This window comes from Hipposideros armiger, unplaced genomic scaffold (genome assembly GCF_001890085.2).
Source record: "Hipposideros armiger isolate ML-2016 unplaced genomic scaffold, ASM189008v1 scaffold_56, whole genome shotgun sequence".
In the NCBI taxonomy this organism is placed as follows: Eukaryota; Metazoa; Chordata; class Mammalia; order Chiroptera; family Hipposideridae; genus Hipposideros; species Hipposideros armiger.
This window is the reverse complement of record NW_017731406.1, coordinates 3998281-4012067: the sequence shown is the minus strand read 5'-3', so window position 1 is coordinate 4012067 and position 13787 is coordinate 3998281. Positions and strand designations below refer to the sequence as shown.

The following is a 13787-nucleotide window of genomic DNA, read 5'->3' as shown; positions in this document are numbered from 1 at the left end:
GACACATTGGTTGTTTCCATGTCTTGGCCACCTTAAATAAAGCTGCAATGAACATCAGAGCACATACATCTTTACGAATAAATATTTTCAGATTTTTGGTGTAGATCCCAGGAGAGGGATTGCTGGGTCACATGGTAATCCTATTCTTACTCTCTGGAGGAACCTCCACACTGCCTTCTTATAACAACTACACCAACCTGCATTCCCACCAGCAGTGTATGAGGGTGGCTTTTTCTCCACAGCCTCTCCAACACTTGTTATTTGTCTTGTTGATGAGAGCCATTCTAACCGGTGTGGTTTTTATTCACATTTCTCCGATGATAGTGATGTTGAGCATCCTTTCATCTGTCTATTGGCCATCTGTATATCCTCTTTGAGGAAGTGTCTATTCAGGTCCTCTGCCCATTGTTTAATTGGATTGTTTGCTTTTTTGTTGTTTAGTTGTGTGAGTTCTTTATATATTTTGGATATTAGCCCTTATCGGAGGCATTGTTTGGAAATATCTTCTCCCATTCAGTTGGTTGCCCCTTTATTTTGTCTACGGTTTCTTTTGCTGTACAGCTTTTTGGTTTGATATAGTCCCATTTATTTATTTTAGCTTTTACTTTTCTTGTGTTTGAGGTCAAATTCATAAAATTCTCTTTACTTCTTTTTCTTTTTGGATTACTGTGGCTAGGACTTCCAGTACTACGTTGAATAAAAATAGCGATAGTTGGCATCCTTGTCTTGTTCCTGATCATCAGGAGAATGCTTTTAGCTTTTCCCCATAGAGTGTGGTATTTGCTGTGGGGTTTGTCATATATGGCCTTTATTATATTGAGATATGTTTTCTATATTTCCACTTTGCTGAGAGTTTTTAACATAACTGAATAACTGAATGCTGGATTTTGTAAAACTCTTTTTTTGCATCTATTGATATGACCATGTAATTTTTATCTTTCATTTTGTTTATGGAGTGTATCATGTTAATTGATTTGTGCATATTGAACCAAACTTGCATGTCAGAATGATACCCATTTGATTGTTGTGTATGATCTTTTTAATGTATTCCTGAACTCGGTTTTTCTAATTTTTTTTTTTTTAGGATTTTTGTATATGTTCATTAGGGATAGTTTTTTTTCTGTGTGTAATGTCTTTGTCTGGTTTTAGAATAAGTATAATGGTGGCTTGATAGCTTGAGGTTGGGAGCCTTTCCTCCCCTTGAATTTTTTGAAATAGATTGAAAAAAAATAGATGTTAATTCTTTTTTGAATGTTTGATAAAATTCACCTGTGAAGCCATCTGGTTCAGGACTTTTTTTTTCTTGGGACCTTGTTGATTACTGATTCAATTATGTTAGTAGTAATCAATCTGTTCAGAGTTTCTGTTTATTTTTTTATTCATTTTTGGAATATTATATGCTTCTAATAATTTATCCACTTCTTCCAGATTGTCCACTTTGTTGTTGTAAAGTTGCTGATAGTATTTCTTAAATTTTTTTGTATTTCTGTGGTGTCCATTGTCACTTCTCTTTCATTTCTGGTTTTATTTATTTGGGTCCTCTCTCTTTTTTCTTTCTTTCTTTTTTTTTTCAGAGTTCAGCTTTTTATTAAACATGTTACAAGAGGTTTAGTCAAAAAGACCAAAGCCCATGTCATCATCAGACTCCTCAGATTCTTCTTTCTTTGCTTCCACTTTCTTCTCCTCATCTGGGGCAGCAGTGGTGGAGGGGGCAGGACCTCCTGCTGGTGCAGCTCCAGCTGCTGGGGCAGGTCCACCAGCCCCTACATTGCAGATGAGGCTCCCGATGTTGACATTGGCCAGAACTTTTGCAAACAAGCCTGGCCAGAAAGGTTCAACATTTACACCGGCTGCTTTAATGAGGGCATTAATCTTATCCTCCGTGACTGTCACCTCATCGTTGACTTCATCCGGTGACTAGCACCGCGCCTGGCAGCGCTCGCCCAGCACTCATCTCTCTCTTTTTTTCTTGATGAGTGTAGTAAAAGGATTGTCAATTTTGTTTATGTTTTCAAAAAAATAGCTCTTTGTTTCATTGATCTTTCATATTTTTTTCTCTAGCCTCTATTTCTTTTATTTCCACTCTGATGTGTATTATTTCCTTCCTTCTACTCACTTTGGGTTTTGTTTGCTGTTCTTTTTCCAGTTCCCTTAAATGCAAAGTTAGACTGTTTATTTGAGATTTTTCTTGTTTCTTAGGAAGGCCTGCATTGCTATGAATTTCCCTCTGATGATGATTTTGCTGTGGACCCTCTATTTTAGGTCATTGTGTTTTCATTTTTGTTTGTGTTAATGTATTTTTTTATTTCTTCCTTAATCTCATTGTTGACCCTTCATTATTTAGCAGGACGTTATTAGCCTCCATGTGTTTTTGTATTTTTCAGTTTTTTTCTTGTAACTGATTTCTAGTTTCATACTATTGTGGTCAGAGAAAATGCTTGATATGATTTCAATCTTCTTAAATTTATTGAGACTTGTTTTGTGGCCTAGTATGTGGACTATCTTGCAAAATGTTCCATGTGCACTTGAAAAGAATGTATATTCTGCTGCTTTGAGGTGACCAGCTCTAAAGATATCAATTAAATCCATCTGGTCTAGTGTGTTCCTTAAGGCTGCTGTTTCGGTGTTGATTTTCTAACTGTAAGATTTATTCATTGGTATCAGTAGAATATTAAAGTCCCCCACTATGATTGTGTTACTATTGATTTCTATCTTTATGTCAGTCAACATTTGTTTTTTCTATTTGGCTCCTCCTATGTAGGGTGCCTAAATTTTTACTAGGATTTAGTCCTCTTTGTGGATTGATCCCTTTATTATTAAGTAATATCCTTCTTTTGTCTCTTATTATAGTCTTCATGTTAAAGTCTATTTTGTCTGATACAAGTATTGCTATCCCAAATTTTTTCTCATTTCCATTTGCATGAAATATCTTTTTCTATCTGTTTACGTTTAGTCTATGTGTCTCTTTCTATCAGAGGTGGGTGTCTTGTAGACAGCATATGCATGGATCTTGTTTCTTATCCATTCAGCTACCTATGTCTTTTGATTGGACCATTTAATCTATTTACATTAAAGTGATTATCAGTAGGTATTGTACATAGTTATTGCCATTTTATTATTCATATTTTTTATCTTCGGTGGTTTTTTTGTTTTGTCCTTTCTTCTGCTTCAATAAGTTCTTTTAACATTCCTTGTAATACTGACATGGTGGTAGTGAATTCCTTTAACTTTTTATTGTCTGGAAGCTCTTTATCTCTCCTTTAATTTTAAATGATAACCTTGCTGGGTTGATTAGTCTTGATTGTAGGCCACTGTTATTCATCACTTTGAATATTTGAGCCACTCCCCTCGGGCCTGCAAAGCTTCTGTTGAGAAACCAGCTGATAGTCTTATGGGAGCTCCCTTGTAAGTAGTAGTTGTCTTTCTTTTGCTACTTTTAGGATTCTCTCTTTGTCTTTCACTGTTGCCATTCTAATTATAATGTGTCTTGATGTGGGCCCTTTTGGGTTCATCTTGTTTGGGACTCTCTTCACTTTCTGAGCTTGAATGTCTATTTCCTTTGCCAGGTTAGGGAAATTTTCAGTCATGATTTATTGAAATAGGCTCTCAACCCCTTGCTCCCTCTTTTCTCCTTCTGGTACTCCTACCGTGTTTTCCCCAAAATAAGACCTAACCAGAAAATAAGCCCTAGCATGATGTTTCAGGATGTTCGTAATATAAGCCCTACCCCAAACATAAGTTCCAGTTAAGATCATCAGCCAGACATGACTGTTTGAATAAATGTAGATTGCTGTATATGAATAAGTGAATAAATGTAGATTAATGGACCAAAAATTAATATAAGACCTGGTCTTATTTTGGGGGAAACACAGTATAATGCAACTACCTTCATTTTTTTCTTTTTTTAATTCTTTCTGTTGTTTTGATTAAATATTTTCTGCTACTTTGTCTTCTAAATCAATGATCCAGTCTTCTGTTTCATCTAATCTGCTATTGACTTCTCTTTTTTTTTAAAGAGTTTATTGGGGAATTGGAGGAGGGGAACAGCGCTGGGGAATCAGGGGAAGGGGAACAGACAAGTTGCTGTCCTTTTGTTCTTCAGTCTAGTTGTAGAGTACGTCACTTCACTGGCCCATATTGATGTTATCATTGCGCTTTTCTCAGGTGAGGCAGATTGGTTGTCGGCCTCTGGACGGCCGGTCATGGCGGCTATTGGCAGCTCACATTGGCTGCTGGCCACACACGGTAGCTTATGGCAACCCACTGCCACAGGGGCTGCAGCCTACGCCGTCGCCGGCGACTCATGGCAGCCCAGCTCCAGGTCGAGCTGTTGTTCACCATCTTAGCTGTAGATGGCAGTGTCATTGGCCCTCATATGTGGGATCCAAACCGGGTCCCTGTTCCTCAGAGCTGGCATCCCAAGCCAGCTCTTAACCAATGCGCCACCCGGCCGGCCCATGGTTTCTCTTCATGTATTCTTCATTTCAGTTATTTTTTTGTTTATTTCTGACTGGGTCTTTTTTTATGGTTTCTGTGTCCTTCTTTATGCTTACTATCTCTTTATTGAAATTCTTGCTAAGTTCCTTAAGCATTCTTATAACCAGTGTTTTAAGCTCTTTCTCTGGTATGTTCATTTCCTCAGTTCATTTTGTTCTCTTTGTGGAGTTTTCTCCTGTTCTTTTATTTGGGGTATCTTTCTTTATCCCCTCATTCTGGTTGCCTTTCTTTGTTTGCTTATCTGTATTATGTAGATCTCCTATGTTTCTCAGTCTTTTCTTGGTGTCCTGTGTGGTCCATTGGCACTGTCTTCCTGATCACCTGTGCTTGTGTTCCAGGAGTGTCCCTTGTGTGTGCTTTGTGTGTATTCTCCTGTTGTAGTTGAATCTTGATTGCTTTTGGTGCATTAGTGGGTGGGACTGACTCCCAGCCTGACTGACTCTGAGGATTGGCTACACCCACAGCGTATAAGCTGCTGTGTGAAGGGTGACCCCTCAGAAGGGGATTCACCCCCACAGGCTCTTGTGCCTGTTAAGACCACCCTTTGGGTGTACTTCATGTGGGGCTAATCAGGCAGTGCTCTGGTGTGGTCTGAAGCTGACCTCTGGGTGTGCTGTTTCTCATGTCTCTTTGGAATAACTCTGGTGTAGGCCCATTTCGGCCTTGCCTGTGACCAGCCCAGGGCTACGTGGTAGGAGCTACAAAGCTATATGTGGTTAGCTGATGCCTGTGCAGGACGTGGAGGCATGTGGGGGTGGTCTTGCTGTGTGAACCAAGGCCAGCTGCCACTTGTATTGGGCTTAGGAAAGCTTAGCAACTGGTCCAAGGCCCCCTATGCCTGTTGCCACCTGCTGGCTTCCTGTAAAACTCAGCTGTTGAAAAAGCCTCCTTAGGTGCATAGGCTAAACTGATTGACCTGGTGTTGAGAGTGTCCCCAGTGATGCAACACTAGGTGGGCGGGGCAGGGTTCCAGGGAGTTACAGGGTGTGGGCCTTGGTTTTTACAAAGTTAATACAATTTTGGCTCTTGCACGAGTGCCAGGCCTGTGCCCACTTCTCAAAAACGCCCTCAGAACGTCGCGGCCAGCTACCCCTCACCTCAGTCCTGCAGGTCTCCGAGATCTGCCTAAGAGAGATTGTGGCACAGGTTATGGCTCACTGCCCACCCCAAACAGTTTCCCAGGCTACTGCAGGCCATCCGCTGCTGTAAAAAGCTCCCACAACTTGGGAGGTGGGGCTGCCATGCAAGAACCAGGAGTGTACCTGGTGATGTAGTACTAGCAATGTAGGATGTGGACACAGGGTATCACCAGGTCATGTGCATGCGTGGATTTTACCAGATCAAGCAATCTCAGTTTTGGCCCTTTGGGAAAAGGTTCAAAATAGAAAAAATGGGGCCCTGCTGTAGGCTACACATGAGGCAGGGTCCACACAGGGACAATGGCTCTGGTTCCTCCAGCCCTCACTCTAAATCAACACAGTTCACTCTTTCCCAGGATGTCTCCAGCACCTCTCAAGTTGCTGCTCCTCCACCGAAGACTAGGTGAGTGTTTGCAAGTGAGCCTGTGTGCCAGCCTTTGAAGAGGGTATCTGCGTTTCCAACCACTTTCCATCTCACTGAGATGGAAGGACAGAGTCCTTGCTGATTTTCCCTGCCAGGTCTTATGGGGACTGCTCTTCCTAGCACAAGACTTCTGGGCTGGAAATCCCAGCATGGGACTGGGGCCCTCCCTCTTCCGGGCGGGGAGGGGTGGAGGGGAAATCCATCACTCAGGTGTTCCTCCTGGTGTTCAACCACTATCTGTGGGTTTGGGGTCAACCTGTTTCGCACCTCTGCTCCTCCTACTGGTCTCGATGTGGCCTCTTCTTTATATCCTTAATTATAAGGGTTCTGTTCACCTAGGCTTCAGATGATATTTGAGGTTGATTGTTCTATAATTTATTTGTAATTTTGGTGCGATCCTGGAAGGTAGTAGGCATAGCATTTACCTAATCTGCAATCCTGGACCTTCTTGGCCTGCTGCAGTTATCTCTAATGTGTTTTCACACGTCTTTCCTTTCCCCTATGAAAAAAGCTGAGTTTGTACTGATTCTGCTTAACTTATGGTTCTTTCCCATCTTGTTAAAATAAAATGATGAACAAGTACTCAATAAAGCTCTATAATGTAATACAAATTACTTATATATGTAAAATTGTATTTGTTAATTTTCACTCTAATGTGAGTTCTTGAAGCCTTCAAATAATATTGATTTAATATGAAATTTTAGTTGGAGTGACTTTGGGAAGAATTTCAGTCAAAAGGAGGAGTTGGTGATAGACTCTTTTTCTGGCATTGCTAAAATAATTCCAAAAAGTCCCTATGTTATTTTGATTGTGTCGATCTAGCTTGTAAAGCTTGTATGCTACATTTATCTGTATGACAGTGGTCTAATTGTATTGGAGCTTTTAAATGCTAAACCAAATTGCTAGGGTTTGTCATACAGCTTTGTGCTTCAGTATCCTGCAAGGCAAGTTGCAGAATTGGAATGGACCAATTGGAATTTTGAACTTCATTTTCTAGCTACTTTATTGTACTGCTCTGGAACTAAATGAAGGAGTCAGGAGTATAAACACAGATGAAGGAGGTGCAGGTGCAGCTATAAATCAGGAAACAAGCAGAAATGAACCATAGCATATGGATTTAAAAATGAGAAAAATTAAAAGGTAGCTAAAAAGAGACTCAGTAGGAAGCCAATAAAAGCGTAAAATAAAATACAATAACAGGAAAAGGAGGACATAAAACAAAGAAGTCAACCAAACATTGTAACGTTGTTATTTAGGTAGCTGATAATTGCCAAATAATATTTGAAGTATTTTTAAATTAATCCATTTTCAGAGCAAAATTCCATTTGATATGTGATGATTTGTGATGTCTGATCTCATATAAGTTGTTTCTCAGAAGTAATGAAATGTTGAGCTTTGAGAGACTGCTGCAAACTATTCTGTTTACTCATTTTCTTCATGAAGCTACACTTTAATTAGTATTTTTTTCACTAATGACTTTATTTATTTTTTTATTATTATTATCTTTTTAGCTGAGCCATCCTGCCACCTGTTGGCAGCTCAGCAGCTGCTCAGCTCGGGCTGGGACTCGAACTGCTGTTGCTCAGAACTCACACTCTTGAGCGAGCTCTTAACCAACTGAGCCACTCGGCCGGCCCTACTAATGACTTTATAATGTCTACATTTTCTCACTAAAATCAAGAGGGCTCTTCTTTTAAGTATTTTTTACTTAAAAACATCATTTTTATGGTGTCCTATAACAAGCTGTTTTACATTTTATACTTAGTGAATCAGTTCATTCTTAATGAAAATACTTTGCTAATTTTAAAGCTTGATATGAAGCCTCTCTTTAATTAGCTAGGCTTGCTTTCCCAATTTCTGTACAGCAAGCCTACCGACATTAGACTGGACCAAAAATAAAGCTACTCATGATAGGAAGATATCTGGTTCAGGAAAATAAGAAAAAAAAGATCATTTTTTCAACAATGACTGCTACAAAGACTGAGCAATGAAGGGATTACATTATTGTTCATTACTACATCTGTTTTAGCCCTCTGCACTCCCACCTCGGTGTAGGAAGAGGCAGCACTTTGTGAGGCCCCATTTCATTTTTATTTGGTTTTGCTTGCTTTTCCTTTGCTGAAAAGAATCCAAAGATCCGTCTCGGCCACTTTGCCTGTGTGAGTTTATCTTTTAATCTCTAATACAAGGGGACTCCTTTTTCCTTCTGTCCCTACTAACTCCTCTCCATTAACCCTATTTCTCTCTGAAGGACACATAACCTTTTCATCTGGGGTCATGGGTATGTCCTGATTATTCAGTAATTACATCACTCTTCTCTTTTTATCTTTGTTATATTTCCACAGTTCTTTTCGAGTTAGTTTATTTAATCCTTATATTGTGCATTTCACACAGAGTGCATATTCTCTCATGCCTTATTCTTAGCACTTTGCAAATATTAACTCTTGTGCCTTATTTTGAAGGACACTGACTGACTTTGCATTTCATTCTCATTCTGATATTGACACTGCCTGGTTCCAGCAATAGCTTCTGTGATAGATCCCTGACTGTTTACCAAGGAAATTATCAGACACATAAGGGAGGCAGAATATGAAATAGAAGATAATAGGGTTGTTCTCTGTTCGTTCAATGAATAATGTCTACTTCTATTTTGCCTTTGGGCACTAAGGGAGACAATATTGATAATATCGATGGTTATAATTTATATAGTGCTTCATGTTTTAAACATTTTAGATGTATTATCTTTGATCCTGGCAGCAACCTCATGTAATTTAGTTATTATCATCTCCAGTTACAAAAGAGACAACTGAGGCTCAAGGAGGTTAAGTAACTGGATCTGGGATTTTTATCCTGTTGGCCAGTCTCCAAAGCCCATGCTCCTTTCAATTTATACTAGGATGCATTTCACAGATATAAAAACTGAGGTACAGAGAAAAACCAACATTTATTGAGTGTGAACCCTAAACATTTTCTTAATTAACCTTCTTAACGGCTTACATGGTAGACATTGGTGACTTGACAAGATCACATCTTAGGGGCCAAAGACAGTTTTCTACATCAGAAAGTTTGTCTGATTTCAAATCTTTGTAGCTTTTCAACCACATAAGAGTCTCACAAAGGGCGGTGGTAATAAGATGAACTTATATGATCTATGGGAAACTTTTTATTTTAAAAGTTATGCATTTGTTTTAAAATATATTGGAGTGATATAGCTAGCATATCACATCTGATTTTTTTAATATAATTTCCAAGGGTAAGTGTGAGATTTTAAAAGTTAATCTTTTTAAAGAAAAATATTAATAGCATAATTATATTTTAGGTATAATACAATATGAGATATATGATACAATAGGTAAGAGGGCAATAAGGTAGTGTAGAGATATGGCAGAAATTGTGAAGATGCTATTCACATGACTAAAATCTGGAAAACACTAAAGAATATTAGGTCACATTTTATAGATGAATAAATGGAAATATGGTTAATGACTTGCCCAAAGTTATGAAGCTGACTTATAAAGACACTAAAAGGTTTATACCTAGGTAGTTTCTGAAATGGACACAGAGAAAAGGAGTGGCATAACTATATCCAGAGCTATTCTGAAAGTATAGAAAATGGAGTTCTCTCTCTCTGGGGCCTGCATTGGATGTTGTGGACGTGAGTGAACCTCTTGCTGCAGTGGCTGGCAACAAAGCGAGTTTGTTTCCCTTCCAGAGGGGGGCAATGGCAAGTATGAAAGCTATTTAAAAACAAAACTAAACTGAGTAAATTTGGAGATATGATTGCCTTTACTCAATGACTCATAAATTAGGCAGCATCCCATCTAGCAAAGGAACTAGTGTTACTGAAAAAACAACAACAAAAACCCAAGTACAGTGGCTTGCTGCTGGAAAGCCAATACTCAAGAGACAAGTGTTGGGTAGACAGAAAAGGTTGCTTTATTCAAGAAGGTGGCAGCCTGGGAAGATGGAGGACTAATGTCCAAAGACCATTCCTGAAGTTCCAGACCAAGCAGAAGAGTTCTAAAGGAGAAGAAGAGAAGGGGGGTTTCCAGGGAACTAAGAGACAAGTCTGTGCTTCTTTAGTCATAGATAATGCTTTTTTTTTTTTAAAGATTTTTTATTGAGGAACTGGGGGGATGGGAACAGTGCTGGGGAATTGGGGGAAAGGGAACAGACAAGTTGCTGTCCTTTTGTTCCTCAGTCTAGTTGTGGAGGACGTTGCTTCCCTGGCCCAAGTTGGCACCATCATTGCGCTCTTCCCGGGCGAGGCAGATCAGTCGCCGGCTTCTGGATAGCCGCTCACTGTGGCTGCTGGCCGCTCACGCTGGCTGCTGGTCACACATGGTAGCCCATGGCAACCCACTGCAGCAGGGGCTGCAGCCTACACCGTCGCCGGCAACTCACAGCAGCCCAACTTCAGGTTGAGCTGTTGTTCAGCATCTTAGCTGTAGAGGGCAGTGTCACTGGCCCTCATATGTGGGATCCGAACCGGGGCCCTCTGGCGTCCCAAGCCAGCTCTTAACCATCGCGCCACTCGGCCGGCCCAGATAATGCTTTTTCACATCAGACTCCTGGATGCCAGCAGCTCTTTGGAGACATTCTTTCCATCTGCAAAGCAAACTCATAAATTCTCCTGAAGACTCTGAAGTTATCTCTTCCTGCTTGACAAAGAAACAGCACATCAGCAACACAAAATTACATTGTGAGAACAAGGGGTGCTGGGATGGAGAACCAAGATTCTGAAAAATATCTCATAATTATGCGTCAGTGAGGTTATCTTTAAAGAAAAAAGCAGAAATTGGACATCTTGTGACTATCACCATTGTTTAGGCTATCATTGTTTTGGGCTTACTAGCTATGTTTTTCTGTTATCTCAAGTAAAGTGTACTTTTAAACATTTCTCCTGGAACCTGCTTTACAGGCAGTCCTTCAGAACATGACTAACATACTTTCTTAATCTTTGACTATAAACTATGTGACAACCAAAGCAAGTGAAACATTTAGTTAAAGCCTATAGTTATATCTTAATTAAGAAATCAATTATTTAATTCTAGCTGCCCCCAAATACCAGGGGCATTAAAATCCCAAGGGGCTCAGATATACCAGTAAGGAGCTTTGAAAGCTGTAGAAATGGAAAACTTTTATAGGCAGAAAGGGGGGAGGGACTAACAAAGGGCAGATTATTTCAGGCAAGGTCACCTTCCTTTAAGGCAAGGCAGAGGGTCTGTCAGGCAGATTACCTCACAAATGCTGACCAGGAAATTTCAAATTGACTGGTTAAGAGTATACTCCTAGGAGAGGCTGAAGCCTGCAATAAAGCTGGATGTTAAATCTTGGTTTGGTGTTCTGGGTTTAACAAAAATGACTCCTACACGTTGGCTCTTTTTTTAAAAAAGCCATATTTTCTCCCATTCCTTCTTCTCCTTTTCTTTTCCCTTGCCTCCTTTCCACTACGACTGGCATCATTGTCTTTTTTGGACTGTTCTTGTAATTTAAGGTGACATGGTTTCACCTGTCTATAAATGTTGGCCAAGGTCATGAAGGAGGATTAGGCACAAAGTGTCAGTTATCTTGGGGCTATATACACCCCTTTTCTTCTTCCCCTTGGCCATCCTGAACAATGCCTTTCAGATGACAATTTCTGTGCTATGGAAGAAAGCTACTGCAGTTTCTCGCTGAGGCAAGAACAAAGTAACCTCACTTAAAAATGACAGGTTACCTATTCAAGAAACATTCAAAGTAAATGGGTTTGTGAATATATTTTTTGTAATTAAAAAAGCAAATGTCAACTCAAAATTAAAGCTGGAAACAGCTATGCAAGTTAAAGTTGCCTCTGAGCACTTTCTTGGCAGACAACAAACTACCTGGGTGATTTTTGGCAAAAGAGGAAGGTTAATCTTTATGGAAGGATGAACTATTCCTGACTAAGTTCTCCATCAGTTTTGTTCAAACAGACTTTCCAGAAGCATCAAGTGTGGATTTGCAAATCTGTTTTTTTCTTCTTGGGTGCATCTGGAAAAAAACAACCTAGAAAACACAACTTGTGCAAGGGTATTTTTTTCATCGAAAAAATAGCAGCATGTGTCAAGACCAGTCAGTCCTTGGCAAAATTATGAAGCAGCAATGTTTACCTTGAGAGGGTGACTTCCCTTTAGCTATCTACAAGCCCCATTTGGCAGGGTCTTTCTTAATCCATGAAAACAAAAACTGACAAATTCAGTCACTTTATGGTGTGAATCACTTAATGTGTTAATTCTCTTTGGGGAATTTGCATTAATAGAAAACCTACTAAAAAGGGCAGTGTTTAACACGAAAGTTTGACTGTGATCAGGATCTCAGGCACTATAAGGAGAAGTGTGTGTGTGTGTGTGTGTGTGTGTGTGTGTGTGTGTGTGTGTGTTGGAGGGATGGTAGAGGTGGTGGAGTAGTATTTTTGAGTGAGAAATCCTTGCAGTTTCCTCATAACACATAAATCTGGCCCCGGAAATTGTTACTGTGGAAATGGTTTGCTCTCCAATTGTTATTGAGGATAAGCACAATGTTGAATGATTGTGGTTAATTTACAGAATGCCCACACTATTCAAGACCCACTTTAGAAATATACCAGACAGAAAATAATGCCCCAGGCGTCATAGAATTGATAGAGTAGGCAGAAAGATAGAAATGAGCAGGAGGAGGAGGAACTATTGATCGTTCTTGCTGGAATTGCCCTTAGGGACTCCCCCCAAGGACCCTTACCATTGTCCCAACTTACACTCACCAACATCCTGCTTATCTGGATGCCCAGGACCCTGGGGTCTTTCCCAATCCTGGAGCATGCGCACAAACCCAGAGACCTGGCCCTCAAGTGACCCCAGTTCATTATAATGCCATTATCATCTCATTTGCGGTGCAGTTATGCCCCCCCCCATTAATAGGCTTTTCAAGTGAATTATGGGAAATTGGTGGGCTTGCGCTTGCACCCTGAAGAATAGGAAGGGAGGACAGGACAGGACAGCAGAAAAAGGGGAGGTACTAAAAAGGGAGGAGACAATCCTATCCATGAAGATAAAAGGCCTCACACAGTACAGGGAGAGGCTGCTACCCACCTTTGGGTCAGCAGGGAAGAAAAATGGCAGAACTGCTGCAAGTACCAGAAACCCTGATACCAACCAGGAAGTAATAAGAAGCGCCATAAGAAGAGAGTAATTGGTACTGGAGGGTTTCGAAGGCTAAAGAGTTTACATGAAAATAGAGGAAGTTTTCATGAAATAGATGGTATTTAAGCTGGTGAACTATATAACCAGATCCCACTTCACTTTAGGTATCTTAAGTGAAAAACAGTGTGTAAGATGTAATAGATCTGGGAGAGAGGAAGAAAAGTGGAGAGACCAGTTCTGAAGCTATCAGAGTAACACATACATGAGTTAATCAGGGACAGTGGGAATAGAGGAGAGGTGATGGGGCTGATGGATGCAGCAGAGGACATAAACTATCATTAGTTGGCAAGCATCTGCCCATAGGGGTGTTGGAAAAGTTGGGACCAAAAATGACTCCTAGATTTTGAATCTGATTGACCAATACTGGAAAAATCAGGAGGAAAAGGTAATTTGGAATAGAAGTGTATGAGCCCAGCCAAGAGTGCATGGAGGACATATCAGGGGGAGAGGGGGAAGTCCGGATAGAGACATGAAGCTAGTACCCAGGGCAAAAGGTCGCGTTAGCCATAGAGATTTGGGGACATATTC

General features: G+C 40.2%; 1 pseudogene across 1 annotated transcript; it reads right to left on the bottom strand.

Moving 5' to 3' along the window:
* Nucleotides 1-1568: 1568 nt before the first annotated feature.
* On the bottom strand, nt 1569-12878 carry LOC109381954 (60S acidic ribosomal protein P1 pseudogene; annotated as a pseudogene). Its single transcript, XR_002123846.1, has 2 exons — nt 12815-12878; nt 1569-1904 (listed from the first exon to the last, which is right to left on the bottom strand). The product of XR_002123846.1 is annotated as a 60S acidic ribosomal protein P1 pseudogene (transcript).
* Nucleotides 12879-13787: the final 909 nt, after the last annotated feature.